Raw genomic sequence first — 12763 nt, 5'->3', positions numbered from 1 at the left:
GCTGAAACCAAGAGTCAGACACTTAACTCACTGAGCCACACAGGCGCCCCTAAAGCTCTCATATTTTTTATGTCTTTTGTATCTATGGACTTATATATCTGTGTGAAATAAAGTCCTGTATTTACTGTGGGAGCCTCTGAATTTTACAGAGGCTTTTTACACAGGAACATAACTATTTTTTTTATTAAAAAAAATTTTTTTTTACATTTTATTTATTTTTGATAGAGAGACAGAGCACAAGCGGGAGAGGGGCAGAGAGAGACAACGGAGACACAGAATCCGAAGCAGGCTCCAGTCTCCAAGCTGTCAGCACAGAGCCCGATGCGGGGCTTGAACTCACAAACCACAAGATCATGACCTGAGCCGAAGTCGGACACTCAACCAACTGAGCCACCCAGGTGCCCCAGGAATGTAACTATTTTAAAGGCCATAATTTATTATTTTTCTCTGATTTTTGCTTCCTTTCAAGCCCCCCTAATTACCAATACTCGTGATGTAAATCTCAGAAAGTATGTTTATACGTTATTGTGTTCAGCTCATAACCACTTTAGCAGAGCTTTTAGTTCTCACTATTACAGACTTTTCTGTGGCCCGTATGCACAAAACTCTGCATACATCTGATTCCGACACAGGCTTACAGGCAGAATTGCTGAATCAAAGGATATACCCTTCCAAGGCTTTTGATACAAATTTGCCAAGTTCTAATTAGTTTATTCCTACTAAGGTTGAATATGTTTTCTATATTTATCCTGTTGTGATTATTTGCTTGTGCCCTTTGCTCATTACTAAAAATATTAGGTCCATATTTTTCTTAAGTTCTCTTACAAGAACTCCTTTTATAACAATAATTTCAATCCTCTGGCAGATATATTACAAGGGGAATTCCTCACCACCACCCTGCCCCAAGTTTGACATTTCCCATTTGTTTTTTGTTTGTTTGTTTGTTTTTTAGAGCTTTTAAGTTAAACAAATTTTTTTACATAGACATTTAAAGGTTTTCTTTTCTTTTCTTTTATGAATCTTTTCTCCCTTTTGCTTTTATGAGTAGAAAGTTATTCCCTATACATAGATTATGTAAATTGCCAATAATGCTCAAATGACATATTTTTAAATTTTTTTATTGCCGTATACTAACAGGGAGTGTTAGCTTCAGTAGACATCATAATGATTCAACTATTTTACACATTAATCAATGTTACCATGATAAGTATAGTCATCATACAACCTTATTATAATTTTTCTTTTTTGAGAGAGAGAGAGAAAGAGAGCAAGCAGGGTAGAGGGGCAGAGGGAGAGAGAGAGAGATAGAGAGATAGAGAGAGAGAGAGAGAAAGAGAATCCCAAGATGTGGGGCTTGATCCTACAACCCTGGGACCATTACCTGAGCAGAAATCAAGAGTTGGATGCTCACCGTCTGAGCCACCCAGGCGCCCCATTACAATCTTATTGACTATTCCCTATGCTGTACGTGTCACCTCTGTGACTTATTTATTTTGTCACTGGAAGTTTGTACCTCCTAATCCCTTTAGCTATCTCACCCATCCTCCCCCTCCCCTCTGGCAACCACCCATTTGTTCCCTGTATCTAAGAGTCTGTTTTTTGTTTGTTTATTCATTTGTGTCTTTTTTCATTGTTTTGTTTTTTAAGGCCACATATAAATGAAATTTTATGGTATACTCAGGTTGTCACAAATGGCAATATCTTGTTCTTTATGGCAGAGTAATATTCCATTTTTGTGTGTGTGTACATTTGTGTGTGTGTATATACATATATCACACCATCTTTTTTATCCATTCATCTACCTATGGCACTTGGGTTGCTTTAATATCTTGGCTATTATAAATAATGCTGCAATAAACATAGAGGTATATATATCTTTTCAAATTAGTGTTTTCATTTTGGGGGGTAAATATCCAGTAGTGGAATTACTAGATCATATGCTATTTCTGTTTTTAATTTTTTGAGGAACCTCCATACTGTTTTCCAGAGTCGTGCACCAAGTTGCATTTCCAACAGTGCACAAGGGTTCCTTTTTCTCCACATCCTCACCAACACTTGTTATTTTAAATAAAATCCTTAAATTTAGTGTTAAAAAATTGCTACTGCAACAAAATTTCTTTAAAAAAAATTTTTTAATGTTTATTTTTGAGAGAGACAGACAGAGCACAAGCAGGGGAAGGATAGAGAGAGAGGGAGACACAGAATCTGAAGCAGGCTCCAGGTTCTGAGCTGTCAGCACAGAGCCTGATGAGGGGCTTGAACTCATGACCTGAGCTGAAGTGGGATGCTCAACCTACTGAGCCACCCAGGTGCCCCCCAACAAAATTTCTTTTTGCTAATTATTTAAACACAGCCTACTGTCATGAAATTATTGAAGAAATGGCCTTCCCTCATTCTTTCAAACTTGGGATTTCTACTAAATTCTACTTAGTAGAAGTTGGATATTAGGGAAAATAATCTTACTTTTGGTTTGCATGGTTCAACAAGAGCCAGTGGAGACTTTAAGTTTTCAAATGATGATATTTTTGCCCCAAAGATTAAGTATGAAAAGAATGAAAATCCAAATCAATATTTATGAATACCCCACATAGTTCTGGTTTATTTTGTTTTTAATTTCCTTTTTAGCTACGCCCTAACAGTAAAGCACCAGTGATTTGTTTTGCGGAATTCTTGCAGCCTTTCCTGGAAGCCTGTAGCAACACTTTATATTTTTGTTCTTGCTTTGTGCTGCTTTGAACCCCTAAGGTTGATCTTCAAATACTAGGAAAGCTCAATATGATTCTGCAGAAACTTTCCAAAATCAAGTAAGAATTTTTCTAAGATTTTTTATTGAAAGATATATCATTATGATGATTTAGGCCTTTCTGAATCCTATATTGGTTCAACTTTGTTAAGTCACAATTCCAATGTAGAAATTTCCAATTTCTAAATGTAGCAAAGTGAGATTCATGAACTATTACTGTATGTCTACAATATATATGCAGTGACAAATGAGAATCAGAGTGCCCATCTAAGAACATCCTGGTTCCATAGTTCATTTCTGCTAAATAAACTTAGAGTACTGTAAGGCAATTAAAAATAAGAGCAGTTTTTAGCAACCAAGTGGTAGTATCAGAGTGAAATACTGCAGACTGATACTCTGTAATACCGCAGGTGAAAATAAAAAAGATAATAAAAGTATATTTGCAGATCCTTATTGCTGTACTGAAATGAATTTAGGGAGTAAAAGTGAAGCAGTCAGAAGAGATTTAAAATGATGTTGGTAACTGGATTTATTTTAGGAAACAGTTATGGACTTTTTATGCTACTAATTTGTATTTTATTGTAAGAACCAAGGCCATTTTTTCTACATTTCCTCTTCTTCCCCCTGATGCAGACATTGATATAACCAGTTATTAAATTATAAATAAAGGACATAAATTTTAAGCTTTATTTTCCTAATATTGAGGTATTCTCCAGTGTTTCTTTTGGGGCAATTAAGCACCTGTCTCATCCCATGTATATAACAGTAAACTTTTGATTTTGGTTCAGCTCCACTGCCCCCTCCCTCTCCCCTCCCCTGGATTTGCATGGTAGTGAACCGAGGTATTTTACCAGGACTCAGTGTACTTGAATAGTAAATATGATACATCTTAAAATTATTTGTAGATGTGTGCTAGTGGGTCTACGTGTTCTGCTTGGTACCTAGTACACTGTACCATACCACAGTAAGTTATTAATTCTCAAACGAACCTTATACTACTCATCTCACCAAATTACTTGTTTTGGACTGGCATCAGTTAAACTTATCAATTCATTGTCTTCCTTTACTTACAGGCTGACTGTACCATGGTTATCTTGATTTTTAATCAGTAAATTATCAGGAAGACCTGTTGTGGTTTACCTATGGTGCTATGAAGCTGCAGTAACATTACTTGGGTTTGATTTGGTCTTAGCTTTTTTTTTTTTTTTTAATTTTAGAGGGAGAGAGGGAGCACGAGCAGGGAAGCGGGGCCATGTTCAGTGTGGAGCCTGATGCAGGTCTTGATTCCATGACCCTGGGATCATGACCTGAGCTGAAATCAAGAGTCAAAGGCTCAACCAACTGAGCCATCCAAGTGCCCCTGGTCTTAGCTCTTAATTTGTGGGATTTTTTTTTATGTAGTCCCAAAATGCAAGTATAGCCTTGAGTCAAAGCATTTTATTATTCTTGATGTGTTTTATAGCTCACATTCATTTCAGACTGAGATAAAGAGCTTGAACAGGAGGGCTGGGAATAGCTGATGCTCAAGGTCTTAAAGTAAATCTTTAAAACCACAAAGATGTGAATTGTTTTGTATTAAAGTGGGTGGTTATGTAGGTTATTTGATCGTTTATTTCAGGAGGTAAATATATGTAGACAAGGAAATAAGAAATATGTTTCAGATATTATTCTGATTGAAAATGAAATTACCGACTGGTTATTAGGAGGAGGATGGATAAATGGGTATGTTGGATCTAAGTCAAAAGTTAACCCAATATTCTGCTACTCACTTAAAATAAGATGATCAAGTATTTTCCTTTTTCATGCTACAAGGAAATTATTTTTTTCTCAAACATGATAATAATGAATAGGGTGTAATTTTCAGGATCATAGAGCATATTCTTTTTTTTCTTGAATTCTTTTCTACTGTGGGCTTCTCTCCTAAAACCCTTTTTTGTTTGCCTTTACATATTAATTCTTTAGTTCCTTATTTTCTGCACTAGGTTGAAAACCAGGTGCCATTTGCCCACATTTACAAGTAAATGATCTCTCATTGCCATTCCAGATAATTTCCCTTAACTGTGTGCAATTAAGTTAAGGTATTCATTCTGTTATAGGAGTAATAAGAAGCTCTTTGAACATTTTACAATTCATCTGATGTTTCAAGAAAAACAAAGGACAACACATCCAGAGCATGCCTTTCTCTGTATTAACCTAAATTAAACTCTGTTCAATTTGGGTTTAACAAAATGCAACTCCTTGGCCTCCAATGAAAGCCATTAGACTGGCTTAATATTATTTCATATATATGTGTTGCTTATTTGTAAGATTGTAAAAATAACCAAAGTAACTAAAAGTCTACCAAGTAAAGTTATCAGTAGCATCATTTATCATGAAAAATAGAATTTTTTTAACTTTTAAGATGAAATCTATAGAAGCTATGGAATTTTTGGACTGTTTCAGCTCAACTGAGGTAGTAATTACTAATGTAAAAAATGGAATTTCCAGAATTGGTGACACTGGGGTTACATTTTTGTAAGAGTATTTTAGGAAAATTTTTTAACTTATGTGATTATTTGGAATAAAATTGGAGTTTATGAGGGAAAGAATGTTGTCATTCTTTCTCAATATATCTACTTCCCTTTCAGAAGCAAAAGCACATAATTTTTAACTGCCATCCTCATATCATAACTTTTATATATATCCTAGATTCACAAAAACTGATTTTTTTATTGTGCTCTTCACAGAGTACTTTTTTTTTTTCCATTCTATTTAATTTATTTTTTAAATTTACATCCAAGTTAGCATATAGTGCAACAGTGATTTCAGGAATAGATTCCTTAATGCCCCTTACCCATTTGGCCCATCCCCGCTCCCACAACCCCTCCAGTAACCCTCTGTTTGTTCTCCACATTTAAGAGTCTCTTATGTTTTGTCCCCCTCCCTGTTTTTATATTATTTTTGCTTCCCTTCCCTTATGTTCATCTGTTTTGTATCTTAAAGTCTTCATATGAGTGAAGTCATATGATATTTGTCTTTCTCCGACTGACTAATTTTGCTTAGCATAATGAACTATGCAGTTGCAAATGGCAAGAGTGCTCACTTTAAGCATCAATGGACTAAATGCTCCAATCAAAAGACATAAGGTAGCAGAATGGATAAGAAAACAAGATCCATCTATATGCTGTTTACAAGAGACCCACTTTAATCTAAAGGCACCTTCAGTTTGAAAGTGAGGGGATGGAGAACCATCTATCATGCTAATGGTCAATAAAAGAAGGCCAGAGTAGCCATACTTATATCAGACAATCTAGACTTTAAAATAAAGACTGTAACAAGAGATGAAGAAGGGCATTTTATCATAATTAAGGGGTCTGTCCACCAAGAAGACCTAAAAATTGTAAACATTTATTCTCCAAACATTGTAACAACCAAATATATAAATCAATCACAAACTTACAGGAACTCATTGATTAATAATACCATAATAGTAGGGGACTTCAACACCACATCTACAGCAATGGACAGAGCATTTAAAAAGAAAATCAACAGGGGCGCCTGGGTGGCTCCATCGGTTAAGCGTCCAACTTTGGCTCAGGTCATGATCTTGTGGTTTCTGAGTTTGAGCCTCGCTTTGGGCCCTGTGCTGACAGCTCAGAGCCTGGAGTCCACTTTGGATTCTGTGTCTCCCCATATCTTGACCCCTCCCCTGCTCATGCTCTGTCTCTCTGTCTCTCAATAATAAATAAATGTTAAAAAAATTAAAAAAAATATCAACAAGGAAACAATGGCTTTGAATGGCAGTGGACCAAATGAACTTAACAGATATATTCAGAATATTCCATCCCAAAGCAGCAGAATACAGATTATTCTCCAGTGCATATGAAACATTCTCCAGAATAGATCACATACCAGGACACAAATTAGCCCTTAACAAGTACAAAAAAATTGAGATCATTCCACGCATATTTTCAGACTACAGAGCCATGAAACTCGAAATCAACCACAAGAAAAATTTGGAAAGATAACAAATACTTGGAGACTAAAGACCATCCTACTAAAGAATGAATGGGCTAACCAAGAAGTTAAAGAGGATTATAAAAAGTACATGAAGTCAATGAAAATGATAACACCATGACCAAACCTCTGGGATGGAGCAAAGATGGTCATAAGAAGGAAGTACGTAGCAATCCAGGCCTTCATAAAGCAGGAAGAAAGGCCTCACATACACAACCTAATCTTACACCTTAAATACCTGGAAAAAGAGCAGCAAATAAAACCCAAAACCAGCAGAAGACAGGAAATAATAAAGATTAGAGCTGAAATTAATGCTATCAAAACCAACCAACCAACCAAACAAACAACAACAAAAAAACCAGCAGAACAAATCAATGACACCAGGAGCTGGTTCTTTGAAAGAATTAACAAAATTGATAAACCAATAGCCAGTTGGATCAAAAAGAAAAAGGAAAGGACCTATATAAATAAAATCAAGAATGAAAGAGGAGGGATCACAATCAACATAACAGAAATACAAACAATAATAAGAGAATATTACGAGCAGTTATATGCCAAAAAAATGGGCAATCTGGAAGAAATTGACAAATTCCTAGAAACATATACACTACCAAAACTGAAACCAGAAGAAATAGAAAATTTGAACAGACCCATAACCCGTAAAGAAATCGAATTAGTAATCAAAAATTCCCCAAAACAAGAGTCCAGGGCCAGAAGGCTTTCCAGGGGAATTCTACCAAACATTTAAAGGAAGAGTTAACACCTAGTCTCTTGAAGCTGTTCCAAAAAATAGAAATGGAAGGGAAACTTCCAAACTCTTTCTATGAAGCCAGCATTACCTTGATTCCAAAACCAGACAAAGACCCCACTAAAAAGGAGAACTACAGACCAATATCCCTGATGAACATGGATGCAAAAATCCTCAGCAAGATACTAGCCAACCAGATCCAACAATACATTAAAAAATTATTAACCAGGACCAAGTGGGTTCTGGGATGCAGGGCTGGTTCAATATCCACAAAACAATCAATGTGATACATCATATCAATAAAAGAAAGGACAAGAACCACATGATCCTCTCAATAGATGCAGAGAAAGCATTTGACAAAATACAATATCCTTTCTTTATAAAAACCTTCAAGAGGGGCGCCTGGGTGGCTCAGTTGGATGAGCGTCCAGCTTCAGCTCAGGTCATGATCTCACAGTTTGTGAGTTCGAGCTCCACGTTGGGCTCTGTGCTGACAGTTCAGAGCCTGGAGCCTGCTTTGAATTCAGTGTCTCCCTCTCTCTCTGCTCCTCCCCCGCTCATGCTCTGTCTCTCTCTCTCCTTCAAAAATAAATAAAAACACTAAAAAAAATTAAAAAAATAAAATAAAATTATTTTAGAAAAAAAAACCCTCAACAAAGTAGGGATAGAAGATCATACCTCGACATCATAAAAGCTATGTATGAAAGACCCGACACTAATAATCATCCTCAATGGTGAAAAACTGAGAGCTTTCCCTATAAGGTCAGGAACACAACAGGAAGTCCCCTCTCGCCACTGTTACTCAACATAGTATTGGAAGTCTTAGCCTCAGCATTCAGACAACAGAATGAAATAAATGGCATCCAAATCTGCCAGGAGGAGGTCATACTTTCAGTCTTCACAGAAGACATGATACTCTATATGGAAAACCCAAAAGGTTCCACAAAAAACTGCTGGAGCTGATTCATGAATTCAGCAAAGTTGCAGGATATAAAATTAATGCACAAAAATAGGTTGCATTCCTATACACCAATAATGAAGCAGCAGAAAGAGAAATCAAGAATCAATCCCATTGACAATTGCACCAAAACCCATAAAATACCTAGGAACAAACATAACCAAAGAGGTGAAAAATGTATAAACTGAAAACTATAGAAAGCTTACAAAAGAAATTGAAGAGGACACACACACACACACACAAAATGGAAAAATATTCCATGCTCCTGGATAGGAAGAACAAATACTGTTAAAATGTCAATACTACCCGAAGCAGTCTACATATTCAATGCCATCCCTATCAAAATAACACCAGCATTCTTCACAGAGCTACAACAAACAATCCTAAAATTTGTATGGATCCAGAAAAGACCCTGAATAGCCAAAGCAATCTTGAAAAGAGGCATCACAATCCCAAAATTCAAGCTGTATTACAAAGCTGTAATCATCAGGACGGTATGGTACTGGCACAAAAACAGACACACAGATCAATGGAACAGAATAGGGAACCCAGAAATGGACCCACAAACGTATGGCTAACTAATCTCTGACAGAGGAGGAAAGACTATCCAATGGAATAAAGACAGTCTGTTCAGCAACTGGTGCTGGGAAAATTGGACAGCGATATGCAGAAAACTGGACCTGGACCACTTTCTTACACCATACACAAAAATAAACTCAAAATGGATGAAAGACATAAATGTGAGACAGGAAGCCATCAAAATCCTCGAGGAGAAAGCAAACAAAAACTTCTTTGACCTTGGCCACAGCAACTTCTTACTCAACACATCTCTGGAAGCAAGGGAAACAAAAGCAAAAATTAACTGCTGGGACCTCATCAAAATAAAAAGCTTCTGAACAGCGAAGGAAATAGTCAGCAAAACTAAAAGCCAACTGATGGAATGGGAGAAGATATTTGCAAACGACATATCAAATAAAGGATTAGTATCCAAAATCTATAAAGAACTTATCAAACTCAACACCCAAAAAACAAATAATCCAGTGAAGAAAAGGGAAAAAGACATGAATAGACACTTCTCCAAGGAAGATATCCATACGGCCACCTGACACATTAAAAAATACTAAACATCACTCATCATCAGGGAAATACAAATCAAAACCACAATGAGATACCACCTCACACCTGTCAGAATGGCTAACATTAACAACTCGGGCATCAATAGATGTTGGCGAGGAGGCGGAGAAAGAGGATCTCTTTTGCACTGCTGGTGGGAATGCAAACTTGTGCAACCACTCTGGAAAACATGATGGTGGTCCCTTAAAATTTTTTAAATACAACTACCCTATGACCCAGCAATTTCCCTACTAGGCGTTTATCCAAGGGTTATAGGTATGCTGTTTCAAAGGGGCACATGCACCCCAATGTTTATAGCAGCACTACCAACAATAGCCCAAGTATGGAAAGAGCCCAAATATCCATATCCATCGATGGATGAATGGATAAAGAAGAGGTAGTATGTATGTGTGTGTATATATATATATATATATATATATATATATATATATATAATGGAGTCTTACTCAGCAATCAAAAGGATGAAATCTTGCCATTTGCAACTGCGTGGATGGAACTAGAGTATATTATGCTAAGCGAAATTAGTCAGTTGGAGAAAGACAAATATCATATGACTTCACTCGTATGAGGACTTTAAGATACAAAACAGATGAACATAAGGGAAGGGAAGCAAAAATAATATAAAAACAGGGAGGGGGACAAAACATAAGAGACTCTTTTTTTTTTTTTTTAATTTTTTTTTAACGTTTATTTATTTTTTTGGGACAGAGAGAGACAGAGCATGAACGCGGGAGGGGCAGAGAGAGAGGGAGACACAGAATCGGAAACAGGCTCCAGGCTCTGAGCCATCAGCCCAGAGCCCGACGCGGGGCTCGAACTCACGGACCGCGAGATCGTGACCTGGCTGAAGTCGGGCGCTTAACCGACTGCGCCACCCAGGCGCCCCCATAAGAGACTCTTAAATGTGGAGAACAAACAGAGGGTTACTGGAGGGGTTGTGGGAGCGGGGATGGGCTAAATGGGTAAGGGGCACTAAGGAATCTACTCCTGAAATCATTGTTGCACTATATGCTAATTAACTTGGAAGTAAATTAAAAAATTAAAAAATTAAAAATAACTGAAACATACAAATATCTTAGTTTCCCAACATCCAGGGATATTTCTTGCTACTGCCAAAGATGAGTGATGTAGCTGCAGGTCTGTTGAGGTGGAGATGGTGGGACCTGGGACAGAATACTGAGAAACACAGAAAAGGAGCATTGTCCTAAACACTGAAAAATATGCTGTATCAGTATATATTCTCATTTACAGAAACTGGGAGAAATTTTCAGGAAACGCTTGCACCTCTTCAAGTGAGTGTCAAAAAATGTGCTGTTTGTGAAGCCAAAACAGAAAGCCATAAAGAGAGAACAGGTTGAGTATGGTGACACTTTTAGGAACTGAAGAATGCAGAAGGAAAATGCACAGCAGACACAAAAATATACCATCACTGATACGGCAGAAGATAGAATCAGTGTCACGAGGAAAAAGAGTAGCTTTCATAAGTACCTTGAGATGGTACCAACGAGAGAGTGGACAGCTGATGGAAGAGCAAAGGTTGGCATTTGAGCGTTGCGTATTTGATGTTTCTGAAGAAGAAAACAGAACAGGTAGAGCAAAAGTACTGCTCAGAGATATAGTTGAACAAAGATTTTGGGGCACCAAAGAAAGATCTACATGTATGGATTGAAAGAGCTCATCATGTTCTTGAAAAATCGATGAGAAGAGCATTCTATAACTAGACACATCGTGTAATTTAAACACAAACTATAATTTAATTCTAAGCATTAAGCTATGAAAGGAAAGGCAAGGACAAACAAAAGCCAGTTACTGCAAGAGACGAAAAACCAAATTAGCCTCATGCACTACCAGATAGGAAACTATCCTCCTGCGTTTTAGAGAGGGAAATTTTAAATTCAAAAATTAAAAAAAAAATTTGTAATGTTTATTGTTGAGAGAGACAGAGAGAGAGAGCAAGTGGGGGAAGAGCAGAGAGAGAGAGACACACACAGAATCTGAAGCAGGCTCCTGGTTCTGAGCTGTCAGCACAGAGCTCAGTGCGGGGCTTGAACTCACAAACTGTGAGATCATGTGTTGAGATGAGGTTGGATGTTCAACTGACCCAGCCCCCCCAGGAGCCCCAATTAAAGAATTTATACCTAGTGAAGATGCCTTCACAGATGAAGACAATGGAAGAAAGACATTTTCAGATATGTAAGTGTTCAGAAATGATACCACTTCTTGAGACAAGAAGCTGCTTACTTAGATTATTCCAACCAATTTAGACATGAAGGAAAATTGAGTTTATTAAATCCACGTCATACCACAAGACTGTAGTGAAACTGAAATCACATAAACACAAATAAATTTAAGTAATTGTCCTAAATCTCTTTATAAAATGGAGTGAAATGTTAAAGTCTTCAAAAGGATAAATAATGGGAAAAGCAATAATTCAGTAGTATTTTGATAAACTATATTAACTGATGTTAAAAACTGAGAATTAATGGGGCCCTGAGATTGAGGCACAGATGGAGGAGCTAATGAATAAAGTTTTCCATATTTTCATCAGAAATAGAGTCAAAATGTTCCATATCAAAACTAAGGTTGACAATTAGAGAAATGAACAATGAAGAAATGTGTTTGGAAAATGTCAAGGTAACTACTATAAAAATTAAAGGCAGGATCAATATTCTCAAAACATTGAAGAAGAAAAATAAAATACTTAGTCATAGCAAAAAACAGAAGCCAGGATTTTGTAAAGAACAAAAACACTTATTAGGATAAATAAAAGTGTCTTTTTATTTTATTTGTATTTTATTTTAGCTTAAAAAATGGTTATTTATTTATTTTGAGAGAGACAGGGAGAGAGAGAGAAAATCTCAAGCATGCTCCACACTCAGTGCAGAGCCTGGTACAGGGTTCGATCCCACAACCCTGGGATCATAACCTGAACTGAATTCAAGAATTGGATGCTCAACTGACTGAGGCATACAGATGCCCCAAAAATGTCTTAAAATTTTTATTTTAGATGTGCCTGGGTGGCTCAGTCAGTTAAGTATCCGACTTCAGCTCAGCTCATGATCTCATGGTTCGTGGGTTCAAGCCCTGCATTGGGTTCTGCGCTGACAGCTCAAAGCCTGGAACCTGTTGTTTCAGATTCTGTGTTTCCTTCTCTGCTCCTACTCAGCTTGTGGTCTCTCTCTCA

The sequence above is a fragment of the Puma concolor genome, chromosome A3, assembly GCF_028749965.1.
Source record: "Puma concolor isolate L17-30 chromosome A3, mPumCon1.1.hap2, whole genome shotgun sequence".
Lineage (NCBI taxonomy): Eukaryota > Metazoa > Chordata > Mammalia > Carnivora > Felidae > Puma > Puma concolor.
The sequence above is the reverse complement of the archived record's forward strand: the minus strand, read 5'-3'. Positions refer to the sequence as shown.